We start from the raw sequence: 21,302 nt of genomic DNA on the forward strand, positions 1-21,302 counted from the left end.
ATTAAAAGAACGTAGTCTTTTATGGGGTTCATAACAGATTCAAACCAGCACAACTGTGTTATACATTCCCATGTTTTAACCTTCAACTTTCCTTCTGGTGACATACATGACTCTACACATCCCTTTTCCACCACATTCATACACCATTCAGTACTGTTAATTATTCTCACAATAACATGCTACTGTCTCCTCTATCCATTTCCAAACATTTGAGTTCAAGCTAGTTAAACAATCTGCACATATTAAGCAACTGCTCCCCATTCTTTAGCCTCATTCTATATCTGGTAACCTATATTCTATTTTATGTCTATGAGTTTACATATTATAATTAGTTCATTTCAGTGAGGTCATAAAATATTTGTCCTTTTGTGTCTGACTTTATTTCACTTTACATAATGTCTTCAAGTTTCATCCATATTGTTGCATGCTTCGGGACTTCTTTCCTTCTTACAGCTGAATAATATTTCACCATATGTATATACCACATTTTGTTTATCCATTCATCGGTTGATGGACACTTGGGTTGTTTCCATCTTTTGGCAGCTGTGAATAATGCTGCTATGAACATTGGTCTGTAAATGTCTGTTCACGTCCCTACATCCCTGCTTTCAGATCTCCTGTTACCCGCTAATTTTAACATCCACTGATGAGCCTTGCCTGAAGCAGTTGATACTGTGGTGGTTGCCAGTGGCAATTTTCTACATTTATTACATAGAATCCTACTGTGAGGAAGAGTTGTCCTTTCTCTCTGATTGATTGGTTGATACCACTCTGGTCTCATGGTTTCTTGTTTTATTTAAACTGAGACTCTCTTTTATTTTGCTGTTCATTTTCCTCTGTCCTTTTTTCCTTTTCACTTTTAACAGCTTTACTGAGGTGTAATCTTCATACCATACAATCGATTCATCCACTATAAATGTATAGTTTGATGGTGTTTCTGGTTTGCTAATGCTGCTGTTTGCAAAATACCAGAAATGGATTGACTTTTATAAAGGGGGGTTATTTGGTTACAAAGTTACAATCGTAAGGCCATAAAGCGTCCAAGGTAAGGCATCAATAATAGGGTGCCTTCACTAGAGAAAGGCCATTGGCATCTGGAAAACCTCTGGTAGCTGAGGAGGCATGTGGCTGGCATCTGCTTCCCTGCCAGGTTTGTTTCAAAATGTTGTTCTCCAAAATGTCAGCGTCAGCTTTCAATGGCTGTCTTCAAAATGTGTCTCTCAGCTTCAGCAAGCATCTGGGCCTGTGTGGCTCTTTTTAAAGTACTCCAGTAATTAAATCAAGACCCATGCTGCATGGGGCAGTGGCACAGCTCCATGAGAATAATCTAATCAAAGGTTATTACCCACAGTTGGGCGGGTCACATCTCCATGGAAACATCCAATCAAGAGGTCACACCCTAATCAAAAAGATTAATCAATCTGCCCCAAAAGATTACATCAAAGAACATGGTTTTTTTCTGGGGGACATGATATATACAAACCAGCACAGATGGTTTTTAGTAGATGTGTACAGTTGTGCAGCCATCACCACAATCCAGTTTTAAAACAGTCCCATCAGCCCCACAAGTTCCCTCATTGTCCATTTGTAGTCGTTCCTTGCTCTCACCTCCATCCCCAAGCAACCCCTGATCTACTCAGTGGTTTTATAATTTAGCTTTTTCTAGAAATCTTATAAAAATGGAATCATACTATAATAGTCTTTTATGTCTGGCTTCTTTCACCTAGCATAATGTTTTTGAGTTTAATCCAGGTTGTTCTGTATATTCAATAGTTCATTCCTTTTATTGCTGAATAGTATTCCATTATTTGGATATACCACATTTTGTTTATTCCTTCATTTGTGGACATTTGGATTTTTTCCAGTGTTTTTTGGCTGCTGTTAATAATGCTGTAATGAACATTCTCATATAAGTCTTTGTGTGGATGTATGTTTTCATTTCTCTTCAGTAGGTACCTGAGAGTGGAATTGCTGGGACATTGTATATAAAGTTTTTAAGAAACTGCCAGACTGTTTTTCAAAGTGGCTGTAACATTTTACATTCCCACCAGCAATGTATGAAAATTCCAGTTTCTCCATATCCTGGCCAACACATAGCCATTGTCAATCGATTTGATTATAGCCATTCTAGTGGGTATGTAGTAGTATCTCATTATGGCTTTAATTTTCATTTCCCTAATGATTAGTGATATTGAGTATCTTTTCATATTTGTTCATATTTCATTTGTTTTTATTATTCTTTGGTGAGCTATCTATTCAAATATTTTGCCTAATTTTAAAATTGGGTTGCTTTTCTTCTTATTAAGTTGTGAGGTAAAGGTCCAAGTTCATTTTTTTTTTTTTATACACATGGATATATCCAGGTGTTCCAGCGTCAGTTGTGAAAAAAGCTATTCTCTCTCTCATTGATTTGCCCTAACAATTTTGTTGAAAGTCAGTTGACCATAAATGTAAGGGTTTATTTCTGGACTTTCTTCTGTACCATTGGTCTGTATGTCAATCCTTATGCTAATACTACATTGTCTTGATGACTATAACTTTCTGCTAAATTTTTATTTTTTTTTATTTTTTTTTATTTTTTATCTTCATTTTATTGAGATATATTCACATACCATGCAGTCATACAAAACAAATCGTACTTTCGATTGTTTACAGTACCATTACATAGTTGTACATTCATCACCTAAATCAATCCCTGACACCTTCATTAGCACACACACAAAAATAACAAGAATAATAATTAGAGTGAAAAAGAGCAGTTGAAGTAAAAAAGAACACTGGGTACCTTTGTCTGTTTGTTTCCTTCCCCTATTTTTCTACTCATCCATCCATAAACTAGACAAAGTGGAGTGTGGTCCTTATGGCTTTCCCAATCCCATTGTCATCCCTCATAAGCTACATTTTTATACAACTGTCTTCGAGATTCATGGGTTCTGGGTTGTAGTTTGATAGTTTCAGGTATCCACCACCAGCTACCCCAATTCTTTAGAACCTAAAAAGGGTTGTCTAAAGTGTGTGTAAGAGTGCCCACCCGAGTGACCTCTCGGCTCCTTTTGGAATCTCTCTGCCACTGAAGCTTATTTCATTTCCTTTCACATCCCCCTTTTGGTCAAGAAGATGTTCTCTGTCCCACGATGCCGGGTCCACATTCCTCCCCGGGAGTCATATTCCACGTTGCCAGGGAGATTCACTCCCCTGGGTGTCTGATCCCACGTAGGGGGGAGGGCAGTGATTTCACCTTTCAAGTTGGCTTAGCCAGAGAGAGAGGGCCACATCTGAGCAACAAAGAGGCATTCGGGAGGAGGCTCTTAGGCACAACCATAGGGAGGCCTAGCCTCTCCTTTGCAGCAACCGTCTTCCCAAGGGTAAAACCTATGGTAGAGGGCTCAAACCACCAAACCACCATGTGGTCATGTTAGCAACATGTGGTCATGTTAGCAACATGTTAGCAACATGTGGTCATGTTAGCAACCATGGAGGTGGGGTAGGCCAATACCCCTGCATTCTCCACAGGCTCCTCAAGGGGGCACTACATCTTTTTTTTTCCTTGTTTTGCTTTTTTTTTTTTTTTAACTTTCCCTTCTTTTTTAAATCAACTGTATGGAAAAAAAGTTAAAAAGAAAACAAACATACAATAAAAGAACAATTCAAAGAGACCATAACAAGGGAGTAAGGAAAAGACAACTAACCTAAGATAACTGCTTAACTTCCAACATGTTCCTACTTTACCCCAAGAAAGTTACATAATATAGCAACATTTCTGTGAACTTGCTCCTACTATATCCATCAGAAATTAACAGACCATAGTCATTCCTGGGCATCCCCAGAACTTAAATAGCTTATCTGTTCTTGGATTATTGTTCCCCCTTCCTTAATTGCTCTCTACTGCTAGTTCCCCTACATTCTACATTATAAACCATTTGTTTTATATTTTTCAAAGTTCACATTAGTGGTAGCATATAATATTTCTCTTTTTGTGCCTGGCTTATTTCGCTCAGCATTATGTCTCCACGGTTCATCCATGTTGTCATATGTTTCACGAGATCGTTCCTTCTTACTGCCGCATAGTATTCCATCGTGTGCATATACCACATTTTATTTATCCACTCATCTGTTGAAGGACATTTGGGTTGTTTCCATCTCTTAGCAATTGTGAATAATGCTGCTATGAACATTGGCATGCAGATATCTGTTCGTGTCACTGCTTTCCGATCTTCCGGGTATATACCAAGAAGTGCAATCGCTGGATCGAATGGTAACTCTATATCTAGTTTTCTAAGGAACTGCCAGACTGACTTCCAGAGTGGCTGAACCATTATACAGTCCCACCAACAATGAGTAAGAGTTCCAATTTCTCCACATCCCCTCCAGCATTTGTAGTTTCCTGTTTGTTTAATGGCAGCCATTCTAACCAGTGTTAGATGCTATCTCATTGTGGTCTTAATTTGCATCTCTCTAATAGCTAGTGAAGCTGAACATTTTTTCATGTGTTTCTTGGCCATTTGTATTTCCTCTTCAGAGAACTGTCTTTTCATATCTTTTGCCCATTTTATAATTGGGCTGTCTGTACTATTGTCATTGAGTTGTAGGATTTCTTTGTATATGCAAGATATCAGTCTTTTGTCAGATACATGGTTTCCAAAAATTTTTTCCCATTGAGTTGGCTGCCTCTTTACCTTTTTGAGAAATTCCTTTGAGGTGCAGAAACTTCTAAGCTTGAGGAGTTCCCATTTATCTATTTTCTCTTTTGTTACTTGTGCTTTGGGTGTAAAGTCTAGGAAGTGGCCGCCTAATACAAGGTCTTGAAGATGTTTTCCTACATTATCTTCTAGGAATTTTAAGGTACTTTCTTTTATATTGAGATCTTTGGTCCATTTTGAGTTAATTTTGTGTAGGGGGTGAGGTAGGGGTCCTCTTTCATTCTTTTGGATATGGATATCCAACTCTCCCAGCCCCATTTGTTGAAAAGACCATTATGACTCAGTTCAGTGACTTTGGGGGCCTTATCAAAGATCAGTCGGCCATAGATCTGAGGGTCTATCTCCGAATTCTCAATTCGATTCCATTGATCTATATGTCTATCTTTGTGCCAGTACCATGCTGTTTTGGCAATTGTGGCTTTATTATAAGCTTCAAAGTCAGGGAGTGTAAGTCCTCCCACTTCGTTTTTCTTTTTTAGAGTGTCTTTAGCAATTCGAGGCATCTTCCCTTTCCAAATAAATTTGATAACTAGCTTTTCCAAGTCTGCAAAGTAGGTTGTTGGAATTTTGATTGGGATTGCATTGAATCTGTAGATGAGTTTGGGTAGAATTGACATTTTAATGACATTTAGCCTTCCTATCCATGAACATGGAATATTTTTCCATCTTTTAAGGTCCCCTTCTATTTCTTTTAGTAGAGTTATGTAGTTTTCTTTGTATAGGTCTTTTACATCTTTGGTTAAGTTTATTCCTAGGTACTTGATTTTTTTTACTTGCTATTGAAAATGGTACCTTTTTCTTGAGTGTCTCTTCAGTTTGTTCATTTCTAGCATATAGAAACATTACTGACTTATGGGCATTAATCTTGTATCCCGCTACTTTGCTAAATTTGTTTATTAGCTCTAGTAGGTGTATCGTTGATTTCTCAGGGTTTTCTAGATATAAGATCATATCATCTGCAAACAATGACAGTTTTACTTCTTCTTTTCCAATTTGGATGCCTTTTATTTCTTTGTCTTGCCGGATTGCCCTGGCTAGCACTTCCAGCACAATGTTGAATAACAGTGGTGACAGCGGGCATCCTTGTCTTGTTCCTGATCTTAGAGGGAAGGCTTTCAGTCTCTCACCATTGAGTACTATGCTGGCTGTGGGTTTTTCATATATGCTCTTTATCATGTTGAGGAAGTTTCCTTCAATTCCTACCTTTTGAAGTGTTTTTATCAAAAAGGGATGTTGGATTTTGTCAAATGCTTTTTCAGCATCTATTGAGATGATCAATTGATTTTTCCCTTTCGAGTTTTTAATGTGTTGTAATACATTGATTGATTTTCTTATGTTGAACCATCCTTGCATGCCTGGAATGAACCCCACTTGGTCATGGTGTATGATTTTTTTAATGTGTCTTTGGATTCGATTTGCAAGTATTTTGTTGAGGATTTTTGCATCTATATTCATTAGGGAGATTGGCCGGTAGTTTTCCTTTTTTGTAGCATCTTTGCCTGGTTTTGGTATTAGATTGATGTTAGCTTCATAAAATGAGTTAGGTAGTGTTCCATTTTCTTCAATGTTTTGAAAGAGTTTGAGTAAGATTGGTGTCAGTTCTTTCTGGAAAGTTTGGTAGAATTCCCCTGTGAAGCCATCTGGCCCTGGGCATTTATTTGTGGGAAGATTTTTGATGACTGATTGGATCTCTTTGCTTGTGATGGGTTGGTTGAGATCTTCTATTTCTTCTCTGGTCAGTCTAGGTTGTTCATATGTTTCCAGGAAATTGTCCATTTCTTCTACATTATCCAGTTTGTTGCCATACAGTTGTTCATAATATCCTCTTATAGTTTTTTTAATTTCTTCAGGATCTGCAGTTATGTCACCTTTTTCATTCATTATTTTGTTTATATGGGTCTTCTCTCTTTTTGATTTTGTCAGTCTAGCTAGGGGCTTGTCAATCTTGTTGATCTTCTCAAAGAACCAACTTTTGGTGATATTTATCCTCTCTATTGTTTTTTTGTTCTCTATGTCATTTATTTCTGCTTTAATCCTTGTTATTTCTTTTCTTCTACTTGGTTTAGGATTGGTTTGCTGTTCATTTTCTAGCTTCTTCAGTTGATCCATTAGTTCTTTGATTTTGGCTCTTTCTTCCTTTTTAATATATGCGTTTAGTGCTATAAATTTCCCCCTTAGCACTGCTTTTGCTGCATCCCATAGGTTTTGGTATGTTGTGTTCTCATTTTCATTCGTCTCTATATATTTAGCAATTTCTCTTGCTATTTCTTCTTTAACCCACTGATTGTTTAGGAGTGTGTTGTTTAACCTCCAGGTATTTGTGAATTTTCTAAGTCTCTGATGGTTATTGACTTCTAATTGTATTCCATTGTGGTCAGAGAATGTGCTTTGAATAATTTCAATCTTTTTAAATTTATTGAGGCTTGTTTTATGTCCCAGCATATGATCTATTCTGGAGAAAGTTCTGTGAGCACTAGAAAAGTATGTGTATCCTGGTGATTTGGGATGTAATGTCCTGTATATGTCTGTTAAATCTAATTCATTTATGAGATTGTTTAGGTTTTCAGTTTCCTTATTGGTCTTCTGTCTGGTTGATCTATCTATAGGAGAGAGTGATGTGTTGAAGTCTCCCACAATTATTGTGGAAACATCAATTGCTTCCTTTAGTTTTGCCAGTGTTTCTCTCATGTATTTTGTGGCACCTTGATTGGGTGCATAGACATTTACGATTGTTATTTCTTCTTGCTGAATTGCCCCTTTTATTAGTATGTAGTGGCCTTCTTTGTCTCTCAAAACATCCCTGCATTTGAAGTCTATTTTATCTGAGATTAATATTGCTACACCTGCTTTCTTTTGGCTGTAGCTTGCATGAAATATTTTTTTCCATCCTTTCACTTTCAGTTTCTTTGTGTCCCTGTGTCTAAGATGAGTCTCTTGTATGCAACATATTGATGGTTCATTTTTTTTGATCCATTCTGCGAATCTATATCTTTTAATTGGGGAGTTTAATCCATTTACATTCAACGTTAAAACAGTGAAGGCATTTCTTGAATCGGCCATCTTATCCTTTGGTTTATGTTTGCCATATTTTTCCCTCTATTAATATCCTTTATTGTACCCAAACCGAATCTCTTTAGTACTGAACCTTTCTCCAAGTCTCTCTGTCCTTTCTTTGTTTCTCTGTCTGTAGGGCTCCCTTTAGTATCTCCAGTAGGGCAGGTCTCTTGTTAGCAAATTCTCTCAGCAGTTGTTTGTCTGTGAAAAATTTAAGCTCTCCCTCAAATTTGAAGGAGAGCTTTGCTGGATAAAGTATTCTTGGCTGGAAATTTTTCTCACTCAGAATTTTAAATATATCGTGCCACTGCCTTCTTGCCTCCATGGTGGCTGCTGAGTAGTCACTACTTAGTCTTATGCTGTTTCCTTTGTATGTGGTGAATTGCTTTTCTCTTGCTGCTTTCATAACTTGCTCCTTCTTTTCTTTTTTTTTATTTTTTTTTTATTTTTTTTTAATTCAGTTTTATTGAAATATATTCACAAACCATACAGTCATCCATGGTATACAATCAACTGTTCACAGTATGATCATATAGTTATGTGTTCATCACCACAATCTATTTCTGAACATTTTCCTTACATCAGAAAGAATCAGAATAAGAATAAAAAATATAAGTGAAAAGAGAATACCCAAACCATCCCCCATCCCACCCTATTTGTCATTTAGTTTTTACTCCCATTTTTCTACTGATTTTTTTTCAATTTTTTAACTTTGTTTATCAAAAAATTAAAAACAAACAGGCAAACAACAACCAAAAAAACCCCACAACATTTCAAACAAAGCAATGGATTAAGGAAAACAAATAACCTAAAATAACTACTTTGCTTCCAATATGTTCCTACCATACCCCAAGAAAATTAATAAACCATGTCCAAACAGAGGAGTAAGAAAAATAATCTAAAATAACTACATTGCTTCCAACATGTTCCTACCATACCCCAAGAAAATTAACAACCCCTAAGAAAACAAAGGAATAAGAGAAAAAAAAAAACCTAAAATAACTCTATTGCTTCCAACATGATCTTACTATATCCAAGAAAGTTTACAAACCATAATCATTCCTGAGCATTCCCATAACATTGAGATTACCCTCCATAGTTTATCTGTTCTTATTACATTCTCATTCCCCCTCCACTAATTGGTATCTCTAGGTCCCCTACATTCTACAGTATAAAACATTGTACATTTTTCACAGAATTCACATTAGTGGTAACATACAATATCTCTCTTTTTGTGTCTGGCTTATTTTGCTCAGCATTATGTCTTTTTTTTTTTTTTTTTTTTTTAATCTTCATTTCATTGAGATATATTCATATACCACGCAGTCATACAAAACAAATCGTACTTTCGATTGTTCACAGTACCATTACATAGTTGTACATTCATCACCCAAATCAATCCCTGACACCTTCATTAGCACACACACAAGAATAACAAGAATAATAATTAGAGTGAAAAAGAGCAATTGAAGTAAAAAAGAACACTGGGTACCTTTGTCTGTTTGTTTCCTTCCCCTATTTTTCTACTCATCCATCCATAAACTAGACAAAGTGGAGTGTGGTCCTTATGGCTTTCCCAATCCCCTTGTCACCCCTCATAAGCTACATTTTTATACAACTGTCTTCGAGATTCATGGGTTCTGGGTTGTAGTTTGATAGTTTCAGGTATCCACCACCAGCTACCCCAATTCTTTAGAACCTAAAAAGGGTTGTCTAAAGTGTGCGTAAGAGTGCCCACCAGAGTGACCTCTCGGCTCCTTTTGGATTCTCTCTGCCACTGAAGCTTATTTCATTTCCTTTCACCTCCCCCTTTTGGTCAAGAAGATGTTCTCCGTCCCACGATGCCAGGTCTACATTCCTCTCCGGGAGTCATATTCCACGTTGCCAGGGAGATTCACTCCCCTGGGTGTCTGATCCCACGTAGTGGGGAGGGCAGTGATTTCACCTTTCAAGTTGGCTTAGCCAGAGAGAGAGGGCCACATCTGAGCAACAAAGAGGCATTCGGGAGGAGGCTCTTAGGCACAACCATAGGGAGGCCTAGCCTCTCCTTTGCAGCAACCGTCTTCCCAAGGGTAAAACCTGTGGTACAGGGCTCAACCCATCAAACCACCAGTCCCCTATGTCTGTGGTCATGTTAGCAACCATGGAGGTGGGGTAGGCGAATACCCCTGCATTCTCCACAGGCTCCTCAAGGGGGCACTGCATCCTTTTTTTTTTCCTTGTTTTTTTTTTTTTTTAACTTTCCCTTCTTTTTTAAATCAACTGTATGAAAAAAAAGTTAAAAAGAAACAAACATACAATAAAAGAACATTTCAAAGAGACCATCACAAGGGAGTAAGAGAAAGACAACTAACCTAAGATAACTGCTTAACTTCCAACATGTTCCTACTTTACCCCAAGAAAGTTACCTAATATAGCAACATTTCTGTGAACTTGCTCCTACTATATCCATCAGAAATTAACAGACCATAGTCATTCCTGGGCATCCCCAGAACGTTAAATAGCTTATCTGTTCTTCTTGGATTATTGTTCCCCCTTCCTTAATTGCACTCTATTGCTAGTTCCCCTACATTCTACATTATAAGCCATTTGTTTTACATTTTTCAAAGTTCACATTAGTGGTAGCATATAATATTTCTCTTTTTGTGCCTGGCTTATTTCACTTAGCATTATGTCTTCAAGGTTCATCCGTGTTGTCATATGTTTCACGAGATCGTTCCTTCTTACTGCCGCGTAGTATTCCATCGTGTGTATATACCACATTTTATTTATCCACTCATCTGTTGAAGGACATTTGGGTTGTTTCCATCTCTTGGCAATTGTGAATAATGCTGCTATGAACATTGGCGTGCAGATATCTGTTCGTGTCACTGCTTTCCGATCTTCTGGGTATATACCAAGAAGTGCAATCGCTGGATCGAATGGTAACTCTATATCTAGTTTTCTAAGGAACTGCCAGACTGACTTCCAGAGTGGCTGAACCATTATACAGTCCCACCAACAGTGAATAAGAGTTCCAATTTCTCCACATCCCCTCCAGCATTTGTAGTTTCCTGTTTGTTTAATGGCAGCCATTCTAATCGGTGTTAGATGGTATCTCATTGTGGTCTTAATTTGCATCTCTCTAATAGCTAGTGAAGCTGAACATTTTTTCATGTGTTTCTTGGCCATTTGTATTTCCTCTTCAGAGAACTGTCTTTTCATATCTTTTGCCCATTTTATAATTCGGCCGACTGTACTATTGTCATTGAGTTGTAGGATTTCTTTATATATGCAAGATATCAGTCTTTTGTCAGATACATGGTTTCCAAAAATTTTTTCCCATTGAGTTGGCTGCCTCTTTACCTTTTTGAGAAATTCCTTTGAGGTGCAGAAACTTCTAAGCTTGAGGAGTTCCCATTTATCTATTTTCTCTTTTGTTGCTTGTGCTTTGGGTGTAAAGTCTAGGAAGTGGCCACCTAATACAAGGTCTTGAAGATGTTTTCCTACATTATCTTCTCGGAATTTTAAGGTACTTTCTTTTATATTGAGATCTTTGGTCCATTTTGAGTTAATTTTGTGTAGGGGGTGAGGTAGGGGTCCTCTTTCATTCTTTTGGATATGGATATCCAACTCTCCCAGCCCCATTTGTTGAAAAGACCATTATGACTCAGTTCAGTGACTTTGGGGGCCTTATCAAAGATCAGTCGGCCATAGATCTGAGGGTCTATCTCCGAATTCTCAATTCGATTCCATTGATCTATATGTCTATCTTTGTGCCAGTACCATGCTGTTTTGGCAATTGTGGCTTTATAATAAGCTTCAAAGTCAGGGAGTGTAAGTCCTCCCACTTCGTTTTTCTTTTTTAGAGTGTCTTTAGCAATTCGAGGCATCTTCCCTTTCCAAATAAATTTGATAACTAGCTTTTCCAAGTCTGCAAAGTAGGTTATTGGAATTTTGATTGGGATTGCATTGAATCTGTAGATGAGTTTGGGTAGAATTGACATCTTAATGACATTTAGCCTTCCTATCCATGAACATGGAATATTTTTCCATCTTTTAAGGTCTCCTTCTATTTCTTTTAGTAGAGTTATGTAGTTTTCTTTGTATAGGTCTTTTACATCTTTGGTTAAGTTTATTCCTAGGTACTTGATTTTTTTAGTTGCTATTGAAAATGGTATCTTTTTCTTGAGTGTCTCTTCAGTTTGTTCATTTCTAGCATATAGAAACATTACTGACTTATGTGCATTAACCTTGTATCCCGCTACTTTGCTAAATTTGTTTATTAGCTCTAGTAGCTGTATCGTCGATTTCTCAGGGTTTTCTAGATATAAGATCATATCATCTGCAAACAATGACAGTTTTACTTCTTCTTTTCCAATTTGGATGCCTTTTATTTCTTTGTCTTGCCGGATTGCCCTGGCTAGCACTTCCAGCACAATGTTGAATAACAGTGGTGACAGCGGGCATCCTTGTCTTGTTCCTGATCTTAGAGGGAAGGCTTTCAGTCTCTCACCATTGAGTACTATGCTGGCTGTGGGTTTTTCATATATGCTCTTTATCATGTTGAGGAAGTTTCCTTCAATTCCTACCTTTTGAAGTGTTTCTATCAAAAAGGGATGTTGGATTTTGTCAAATGCTTTTTCAGCATCTATTGAGATGATCAATTGATTTTTCCCTTTTGACTTGTTAATGTGTTGTAATACATTGATTGATTTTCTTATGTTGAACCATCCTTGCATGCCTGGAATAAACCCCACTTGGTCATGGTGTATGATTTTTTTAATGTGTCTTTGGATTCGATTTGCAAGTATTTTGTTGAGGATTTTTGCATCTATATTCATTAGGGAGATTGGCCGGTAGTTTTCCTTTTTTGTAGCATCTTTGCCTGGTTTTGGTATTAGATTGATGTTAGCTTCATAAAATGAGTTAGGTAGTGTTCCATTTTCTTCAATGTTTTGAAAGAGTTTGAGTAAGATTGGTGTCAGTTCTTTCTGGAAAGTTTGGTAGAATTCCCCTGTGAAGCCATCTGGCCCTGGGCATTTATTTGTGGGAAGATTTTTGATGACTGATTGGATCTCTTTGCTTGTGATGGGTTGGTTGAGATCTTCTATTTCTTCTCTGGTCAGTCTAGGTTGTTCATATGTTTCCAGGAAATTGTCCATTTCTTCTACATTATCCAGTTTGTTGCCATACAGTTGTTCATAATATCCTCTTATAGTTTTTTTAATTTCTTCAGGATCTGCAGTTATGTCACCTTTTTCATTCATTATTTTGTTTATATGGGTCTTCTCTCTTTTTGATTTTGTCAGTCTAGCTAGGGGCTTGTCAATCTTGTTGATCTTCTCAAAGAACCAACTTTTGGTGATATTTATCCTCTCTATTGTTTTTTTGTTCTCTATGTCATTTATTTCTGCTTTAATCCTTGTTATTTCTTTTCTTGTGTTTGGTTTAGGATTGGTTTGCTGTTCATTTTCTAGCTTCTTCAGTTGATCCATTAGTTCTTTGATTTTGGCTCTTTCTTCCTTTTTAATATATGCGTTTAGTGCTATAAATTTCCCCCTTAGCACTGCTTTTGCTGCATCCCATAGGTTTTGGTATGTTGTGTTCTCATTTTCATTCGTCTCTATATATTTACCAATTTCTCTTGCTATTTCTTCTTTAACCCACTGATTGTTTAGGAGTGTGTTGTTTAACCTCCAGGTATTTGTGAATTTTCTAAGTCTCTGATGGTTATTGACTTCTAATTGTATTCCATTGTGGTCAGAGAATGTGCTTTGAATGATTTCAATCTTTTTAAATTTATTGAGGCTTGTTTTATGTCCCAGCATATGATCTATTCTGGAGAAAGTTCCGTGAGCACTAGAAAAGTATGTGTATCCTGGTGATTTGGGATGTAATGTCCTGTATATGTCTGTTAAATCTAATTCATTTATCAGATTGTTTAGGTTTTCAGTTTCCTTATTGGTCTTCTGTCTGGTTGATCTATCTATAGGAGAGAGTGATGTGTTGAAGTCTCCCACAATTATTGTGGAAACATCAATTGCTTCCTTTAGTTTTGCCAGTGTTTCTCTCAGGTATTTTGTGGCACCTTGGTTGGGTGCATAGACATTTACGATTGTTATTTCTTCTTGCTGAATTGCCCCTTTTATTAGTACGTAGTGGCCTTCTTTGTCTCTCAAAACATCCGTGCATTTGAAGTCTATTTTATCTGAGATTAATATTGCTACACCTGCTTTCTTTTGGCTGTAGCTTGCATGAAATATTTTTTTCCATCCTGTCACTTTCAGTTTCTTTGTGTCCCTGTGTCTAAGATGAGTCTCTTGTATGCAACATATTGATGGTTCATTTTTTTTGATCCATTCTGCGAATCTATATCTTTTAATTGGGGAGTTTAATCCATTTACATTCAACGTTATAACCGTGAAGGCATTTCTTGAATCAGCCATCTTATCCTTTGGTTTATGTTTGTCATATTTTTCCCCTCTGTCTATTAATATCCTTTATTGTACCCATACCGAATCTCTTTAGTACTGAACCTTTCTCCAAGTCTCTCTGTCCTTTCTTTGTTTCTCTGTCTGTAGGGCTCCCTTTAGTATCTCCAGTAGGGCAGGTCTCTTGTTAGCAAATTCTCTCAGCATTTGTTTGTCTGTGAAAAATTTAAGCTCTCCCTCAAATTTGAAGGAGAGCTTTGCTGGATAAAGTATTCTTGGCTGGAAATTTTTCTCACTCAGAATTTTAAATATATCGTGCCACTGCCTTCTTGCCTCCATGGTGGCTGCTGAGTAGTCACTACTTAGTCTTATGCTGTTTCCTTTGTATGTGGTGAATTGCTTTTCTCTTGCTGCTTTCAGAACTTGCTCCTTCTCTTCTGTGTTTGATAGTGTGATCACTATATGTCTCGGAGTGCGTTTATTTGGATTTATTCTATTTGGAGTTCGCTGAGCATTTATGATTTGTGTATTTATGTTGTTTAGAGGATTTGGGAAGTTTTCCCCAACAATTTCTTTGAATACTCTTCCTAGACCTTTACCCTTTTCTTCCCCTTCTGGGACACCAATGAGTCTTATATTTGGATGTTTCATATTATCTTGAAATGCTAAGAGACAAAGCAACCAGGGCCATTAAGGAAAGGTCCACAGGGCAGAGAGATCAGCTTTTCTTCGGGATTTGCATATGCGCCTCAGGGCCCTTCCCCTTTCTATGTTCACCAGAACTCCAAAAATCCTCCGCTTTTATTTTGTAGTTTTTCGTGTTGTTTTTTTTCTATGCCTGTGTCCTCTCTGCTGGGCTGGCTGCTCTCAGATTCTCTGGTGTCTGGTCTCAGTCTATCTATGGTTGGATTTTGGATCAGTAGAATGAGTTTCCGATAAGGGCTGCCACTGCACTTCTCCCTTCTCCTTCCCGGAGCTGACAGCTCCTTCTCCCACGGCACTGAGCCTGGCAGGGAGGGGCGCGGGTCCCCTGGCCGCAAAAACTTACAGATTTCGCTGATCTCAGCAGTTCCACGTTTTCATGAGTGTTGTATGAAGTATGCCCAAAGTCAGATTTCTCTGTGGTGTCCAGTCCACGCAGTTCCTGGCTTTCTACCTACTTTCCTGGAGGAGTAACTAAAACATACAGCTCACCAGTCTGCCATCTTGCCCCACCTCCACTCCTTCTTTTCTGTGTTTGATAGTGTGATCAGTTTATGTCTCGGAGTGGGTTTATTTGGATTTATTCTATTTGGATTTTGCTGAGCATTTATGATTTGTGTATTTATGTTGTTTAGAGGATTTGGGAAGTTTTCTCCAACAATTTCTTTGAATACTCTTCCTAGACCTTTAACCTTTTCTTCCCCTTCAGGGACACCAATGAGTCTTATATTCGGACGTTTCATATTATCTATCATATCCCTGAGGTCCATTTCGATTTTTTCAATTTTTTCCCCCATTCTTTCTTTTATGCTTTCATTTTCCATTCTGTCATCTTCCAGGTCACTGATTCGTTGTTCAGCTTCCTCTAGTCTTGTACTATGAGTGTCCAGAATCTTTTTAATTTGGTCAACAGTTTCTTTAATTTCCATAAGATCATCCATTTTTTTATTTAGTCTTGCAATGTCTTCTTTATGCTCTTCTAGGGTCTTCTTGATTTCCTTTATATCCCGTACTATGGTCTCATTGTTCGTCTTTAGTTCTTTGAGTAGCTGCTCTAGGTGCTGTGTCTCTTCTGGTCTTTTGATTTGGGTGCTTGGGCTTGGGTTATCCATATCGTCTGGTTTTTTCATATGCTTTATAATTTTCTGTTGTTTTTGGCCTCGTGGCATTTGTTGAACTTGATAGGGTTCTTTTAGGATTTGTAGACCAATTGAAGTCCTTATCTCTAATTTATCAGATCTACAGCTTCGTGTAGTACACTTTCTCTTAACTAACCAGCAGGTGGCGTCCACGAGCCACCTGTTCTCCACAAGCCAGTTCTCCCCTGCTTAGCCTTTTTGGTGAGTGGGGGAGTGAGTCTTGTGGGGTCCAATTGGTGTACCAAGCTTGCGTGTGTAGTTGGTGTTGCCTGCCCTGTATATGGGGCGTGTTTCTGGGCAGTCAGGGAGGGGGGGGTGGCCCTAACAATCAAATCTCCCTGGTGATCCTAGAGTTTTAAAGCTGCTGCAATAGTCTAATCCTTCAGTTCAGTCCTGCCACAGTTTGTCTCTGCCACTGACCCACAAGTCCTTGGTATTGGCGTATGGCTCCTGAGACTTGCAAGTGGGCCCCTCTTCCAGGCCGTGCACCCCGGGTCCTCTGTTGAGGGATGACTGTGCTATGTCACAGGTGAATGCCGTCCCCCCAGGGCAGTTCTGGGCTGCTGGGCTGTGTAGGGAGGCTCCCAGTCTGCTGAAATGATGGCTGAATGGGGCTTTGTTAATTCACACTGCTCCACCTTCCCAACTCTGGGACAATCAGCTGAGGTTGAAGGGAAGGCTAATGTCCACGCCCAGTTTTGTGGTGTGTGCGTGTTATTTGAAGCACTTCCGTCACACTGGGTTGTCTGGGGCAGCTCTGAGCTATGTGGCTGGCGATGGGCAGGAGTGTTTCCTGTCCACCAGGATGATGGCTGTGAGTTGACACCCCCCTTTTCTTGGGAAGTTGTGGTGTTTAGTGAATTTTCTCAGCCACTGGATTATTGCGTTTTGTCTCAGAGCTCTCTTAGTTCTGCTCTTGACTTGACCTGCCCAAATTGCAAGTCTTTGAAGCTTTCTGTATTGGGCTTCTTAGAGTAATTGTTTTAGAAAAAGAAAAAAGGATTAAAAAAATAAAAAAGGGCCCTCCTCAGAGATCTAATGGGTTATTGAAATGCTAAGAGACAAAGCAACCAGGGCCATTAAGGAAAGGTCCACAGGGCAGAGAGATCAGCTTTTCTTCGGGATTTGCATATGCGCCTCATGGCCTGAGCTCTGCCCTTCCCTTTTCTATGTTCGCCAGAACTCCAAAAATCCTCCGGTTTTATTTTGGAGTTTTTCGTGTTGTTTTTTTTTCTATGCCTGTCTCCTCTCTGCTGGGCTGGCTGCTCTCAGATTCTCTGGTGTCTGGTCTCAGTCTATCTATGGTTGGAGTTTGGATCAGTAGAATGAGTTTCCGATAAGGGCTGCCACTGCAGTTCTCCCTTCTCCTTCCCGGATCTGACAGCCCCTCCTCCCACGGGACTGAGCCTGGCAGGGAGGGGCGCGGGTCCCCTGGCCGCAAATACTTACAGATTTCGCTGATCTCAGCAGTTCCACGTTTTCATGAGTGTTGTATGAAGTATGCCCAAAGTCAAATTGCTCTGTGGTGTCCAGTCCACGCAGTTCCTGGCTTTCTACCTACTTTCCTGGAGGAGTAACTAAAACATACAGCTCACCAGTCCGCCATCTTGCCCCGCCTCCTCTGCTAAGTTTTGAAATGTGGTAGAAGTCCTCCAATTTTTTTTTTTTTCCCCAAAATTGTTTTGGTCATTCTAGGAGCTTCGCATTTTGAATTTTAGGATCAGCCTCGTCAACTTCAAGAAAAAAAGGTTACTAGGATTTTGGTAGGGATTGTTGCATTTACTCTACAGATCAATTTGAAGAGAATAGCCATCTTAACAATATCAAGTCTTCCAATTCATAAACGTGTTATATCTCCCCATTTAATCTTCTGTAATTTCTCTCAGCAATGTTTTGTAGTTTTTAATGTATACATCTTACACATCTTTTGTTAAATTTATTTCCTAAGTATTTTATTCTTTTTGATGCTGTTGTGAATGAAGTTATTTCCTTTTTTACTTGTTTGTTGCTGGTATTTCAAGATAAAACTGATTTTTGAATATAGATCTTGTATCCTGCACCCTTACTAAACCCACTTAGTAGTTCTAATAGTTTTTTTGTTAGATTTCTTAGGATTTTCTATGTACTAGATCATGTCTTCTTGCAAAAAAAGTAAAAACGAAAAATTTTAATATAATTTTATTTCTTCCTTTCCAATGTGTATGCCTTTAGGCTCTTGCCTTATTGCACTGGTTAGATTTTTTTTAAATACATTGTTAGATAGAAATGGGGAGAGTAGATATCCTTGCCTTGTTCCTGATCTTAGAGGGAAAACATCTCGTCTTTCACTATGAAGTGGAATGTTAGCTGTTCCTGTGACCTTTTGACATTTCCCTATCAATTTTTGAGCACTTCCTTACCTTTTGGCAGCTCAAGACGTTCCAGGCTCATCTATACTTTCCCTGCTTCAGCCCTGAAATCAGCTATTTTTTCAAAAAGCTCTGGTTCTTTTTATTGACAAATGGTATTTAGAAACCAGGTCTGGACACTAGGCAAGTAGCAATCACTTTTTAACTCTCTTTACCCAGTGGTTTCAGAATTCCCAACAATGTAGTTATGAAAACCTTAAGAAGACCCAGAAGCAAGGAAATAGAGGTTTTGGTTACCACCTACCTTCTCCTCCTGGTGTGCTTCAAAGCACTTTTCAGTTACTCTTTAGTGCCAAGTCATGCCTGCCAGTGAAGAATCTAGCTACTGGTAATATAATAAGTCTCACAAAAGTCCCAAAATCATAAGACAGTTATATCTTTTATGAAAGAGCATTCCTTGTACCAGCAGAAATTTTGTGGTGAAATTATTGTCGCCCGCTCCTTGTGTTTTCTCCCCCATTCGTTGCAGCTTGCGAAAGGGCTGAGAGAAGTTTCAGTCAGTTGGTCTCAGTAAGAATGAGAATGATGGCCACCATGAACTGAATATTAACTGTGGGCCAAGCACTGTGCTTTATGTGCTTTATGTGAATTTTCTAATTTGATCTCACAACTACCCATTGGAGGTTATAGTACTTCCTGTTCCTGCCTTTTCCCGAACACTCCAGCTGTGTGGTTTCAGCATTGAATATGATCCCTACTGATCTGAGTTCTGCTTGTTGCTGCTACTGCATGGCTATGAGTAGTAGTAGTTGCTGGAGACTCCAGGAAAACTTCACACAAGCAACACGTGCTTTTGTTTGTTTTTTTTAAAGAGCAAACAATATATACACCTATGAAATAAACTGAAAAAGTATCCCACTCCCCTCCCCTGCCCAGTCCCTTCATTCCAACTTTCTCCCAAAGATAGCCACCATTAACAGTTTAGTGCATATTCTTGCAGACCTTTGTGCACAGACATATTCAGATGGCTTGAGGGCTATTTCAGAGAAACTTTTTCCCCAAAAACTCTCTCCTCAGCTGCTCTGCCTTCAACTAACCTTCAATTTCTCTTTAGCAGGGTATTTTCCTTTTTAGATTTTGATCCAAGAACTCAACCACAGAAATAGGGTTGTTTTCTTCTAAACTTGAACTCTGCAAGCAATAGCTTAGTGTTTGTACCCCCTATGTAGCCCTAAAGCCCTCTTATTCCCCAGGGATAATGTGTAGGAGCAAGAAAGATATGAAAATAATAGCTCTGTAAAATATGTTAGATTACTCAAAATATTATTTTCCAGGTGAGGTCAGTTTATTGGCTCCTAAAGTAAGTTCCTTGCAAGCTGCTGATTGGAGGGTCAGCTGATGGTGGATCCTTTGGACTTAGTCAGAGGAGTAAGTATGAATGACTTTGTTTATCTTTAAGCAATGTATATATGTGGCTAAAAATGTTGTTTACTGAATGAAAATAATGGAGCTGTGGTGAATTTTTTGTAATTTATTTAATTGCCCATTATTTTTTTTTGTTTTTTTGTTTTTTTGTTTTTTAATTAGGAAGTTGTAGGTTTACAGAAAATTTATGCAGAAAATTCATGATTTTCCTTATACCCTCTTTCACACGCTCAGTTTTCCCTATCATAACACTTTGAATTAGTATGGTCCCTTTGTTACACTTGATAAAATGATATTATTATTATTAATGCTATTAACTATAGTCCAAAGTTTACATTAGGGTTCACTGTGTTGTACAGTCCTGTTTTGTTTTGTTTTTTTAATTTTTCACCTAGTAATGTATGTGTAACCTAAAATTTCCCCTTTTAATCATGTTCAAATGTATCATTCAGTGGTGTCAATTACATTCACAATGTTGTACTATCATCAGTAACATCCATCACCAAAACTTTTCCATCACTCCAAACAGAAACTCTGTACCAATTAAGCGTTAGCTACCCATTCCCTATCCCCATCTCGGGCCCTGATAACCTGTATTTTAGTTTCTAACTTGATGAATTTGCTAATTCTGATTATTTCCTATCAGCAAGATCATTCAATATTTGTCCTTTTGTGCCTGGCTTATTTCACTCAACATGATGTCTTCAGGGTTCATCCATGTTTTAGCATGTATCAGAACTTCATTCCTTTTCATGGATGGATAATATTTCACTGTGCGTCTATATCACATTTTGTTTACCCAATCATCTGTTCATAGACATTTGGGTTGCTTCCATCTTTTGGCAATTGTGAACAATACCACTGTGAACAACAGCATGCAAACATCTGAGTCCCTGGTTTCAATTCTTTTGGGTATATACCTAGAGTAGAATTGTGGGTTGTATGGTAATTCTATCCTTATATTCCTGAAGAACTGCCAGATGACTGTTTTCCACAGAGACTGTACCATTTTACATTCCCACCAGAGCAATGAACAAGTGTTCCTATTTCTCCACATCCCTTCCAATGCTTGTTCTGTGCTTTTTTTTTTTTTTTTTTTAACTAGGAGTAATTGTAGTGGATGTGAATGGTATCTCACTGTGGTTTTGATCTGTATTTCCCTAGTGGCGAATGCATGTGCTTACTGCCATTTATTTGCATATCCTTTTTGGTGAAATGTCTATTCAGATCTTTTGCCCATTTTTCAATTGGTTGTTTGTCTTTTTGTTGTTGAGTTGTAGGATTTCTTTATATATTCTGAGTATTAAACCCTTATTAGATATGTGGCTTCCAAATATTTTCTCCCATTTTGTAGGTTGTCTTTTTACTTTCATACTTTACTATCATATCAAAGTCCTTTGATGCACAAAAGTTTTTAATTTTGATGAAGTCCCATATATCTGTTTTTTCTTTGTTGCTCATGCTTGTGGTGGCAAGTCAAAGAAATCGTTTCCTAACACAAGGTCCTGAAGACCTGAAGGT

At 38.1% G+C, this 21,302-nt stretch overlaps 1 protein-coding gene across 2 annotated transcripts in view; it reads left to right on the forward strand.

The window, feature by feature from the left end:
• Window positions 1-21,302, forward strand: part of TTLL4 (tubulin tyrosine ligase like 4) — a 65,605-nt gene that overhangs the window by 20,087 nt on the left and 24,216 nt on the right. The window contains exon 2 of one of the 2 annotated variants that reach the window (XM_037849323.1): window positions 19,691-19,784. The exons of the other annotated variant lie outside the window; for it this stretch is intronic. The gene's annotated coding sequence lies outside the window, so the exon portion shown is untranslated. The remainder of the gene's footprint in view (window positions 1-19,690; window positions 19,785-21,302) is intronic. 2 annotated transcript variants of the gene reach the window in all.

Source organism: Choloepus didactylus, chromosome 9 (assembly GCF_015220235.1).
Source record: "Choloepus didactylus isolate mChoDid1 chromosome 9, mChoDid1.pri, whole genome shotgun sequence".
In the NCBI taxonomy this organism is placed as follows: domain Eukaryota; kingdom Metazoa; phylum Chordata; class Mammalia; order Pilosa; family Megalonychidae; genus Choloepus; species Choloepus didactylus.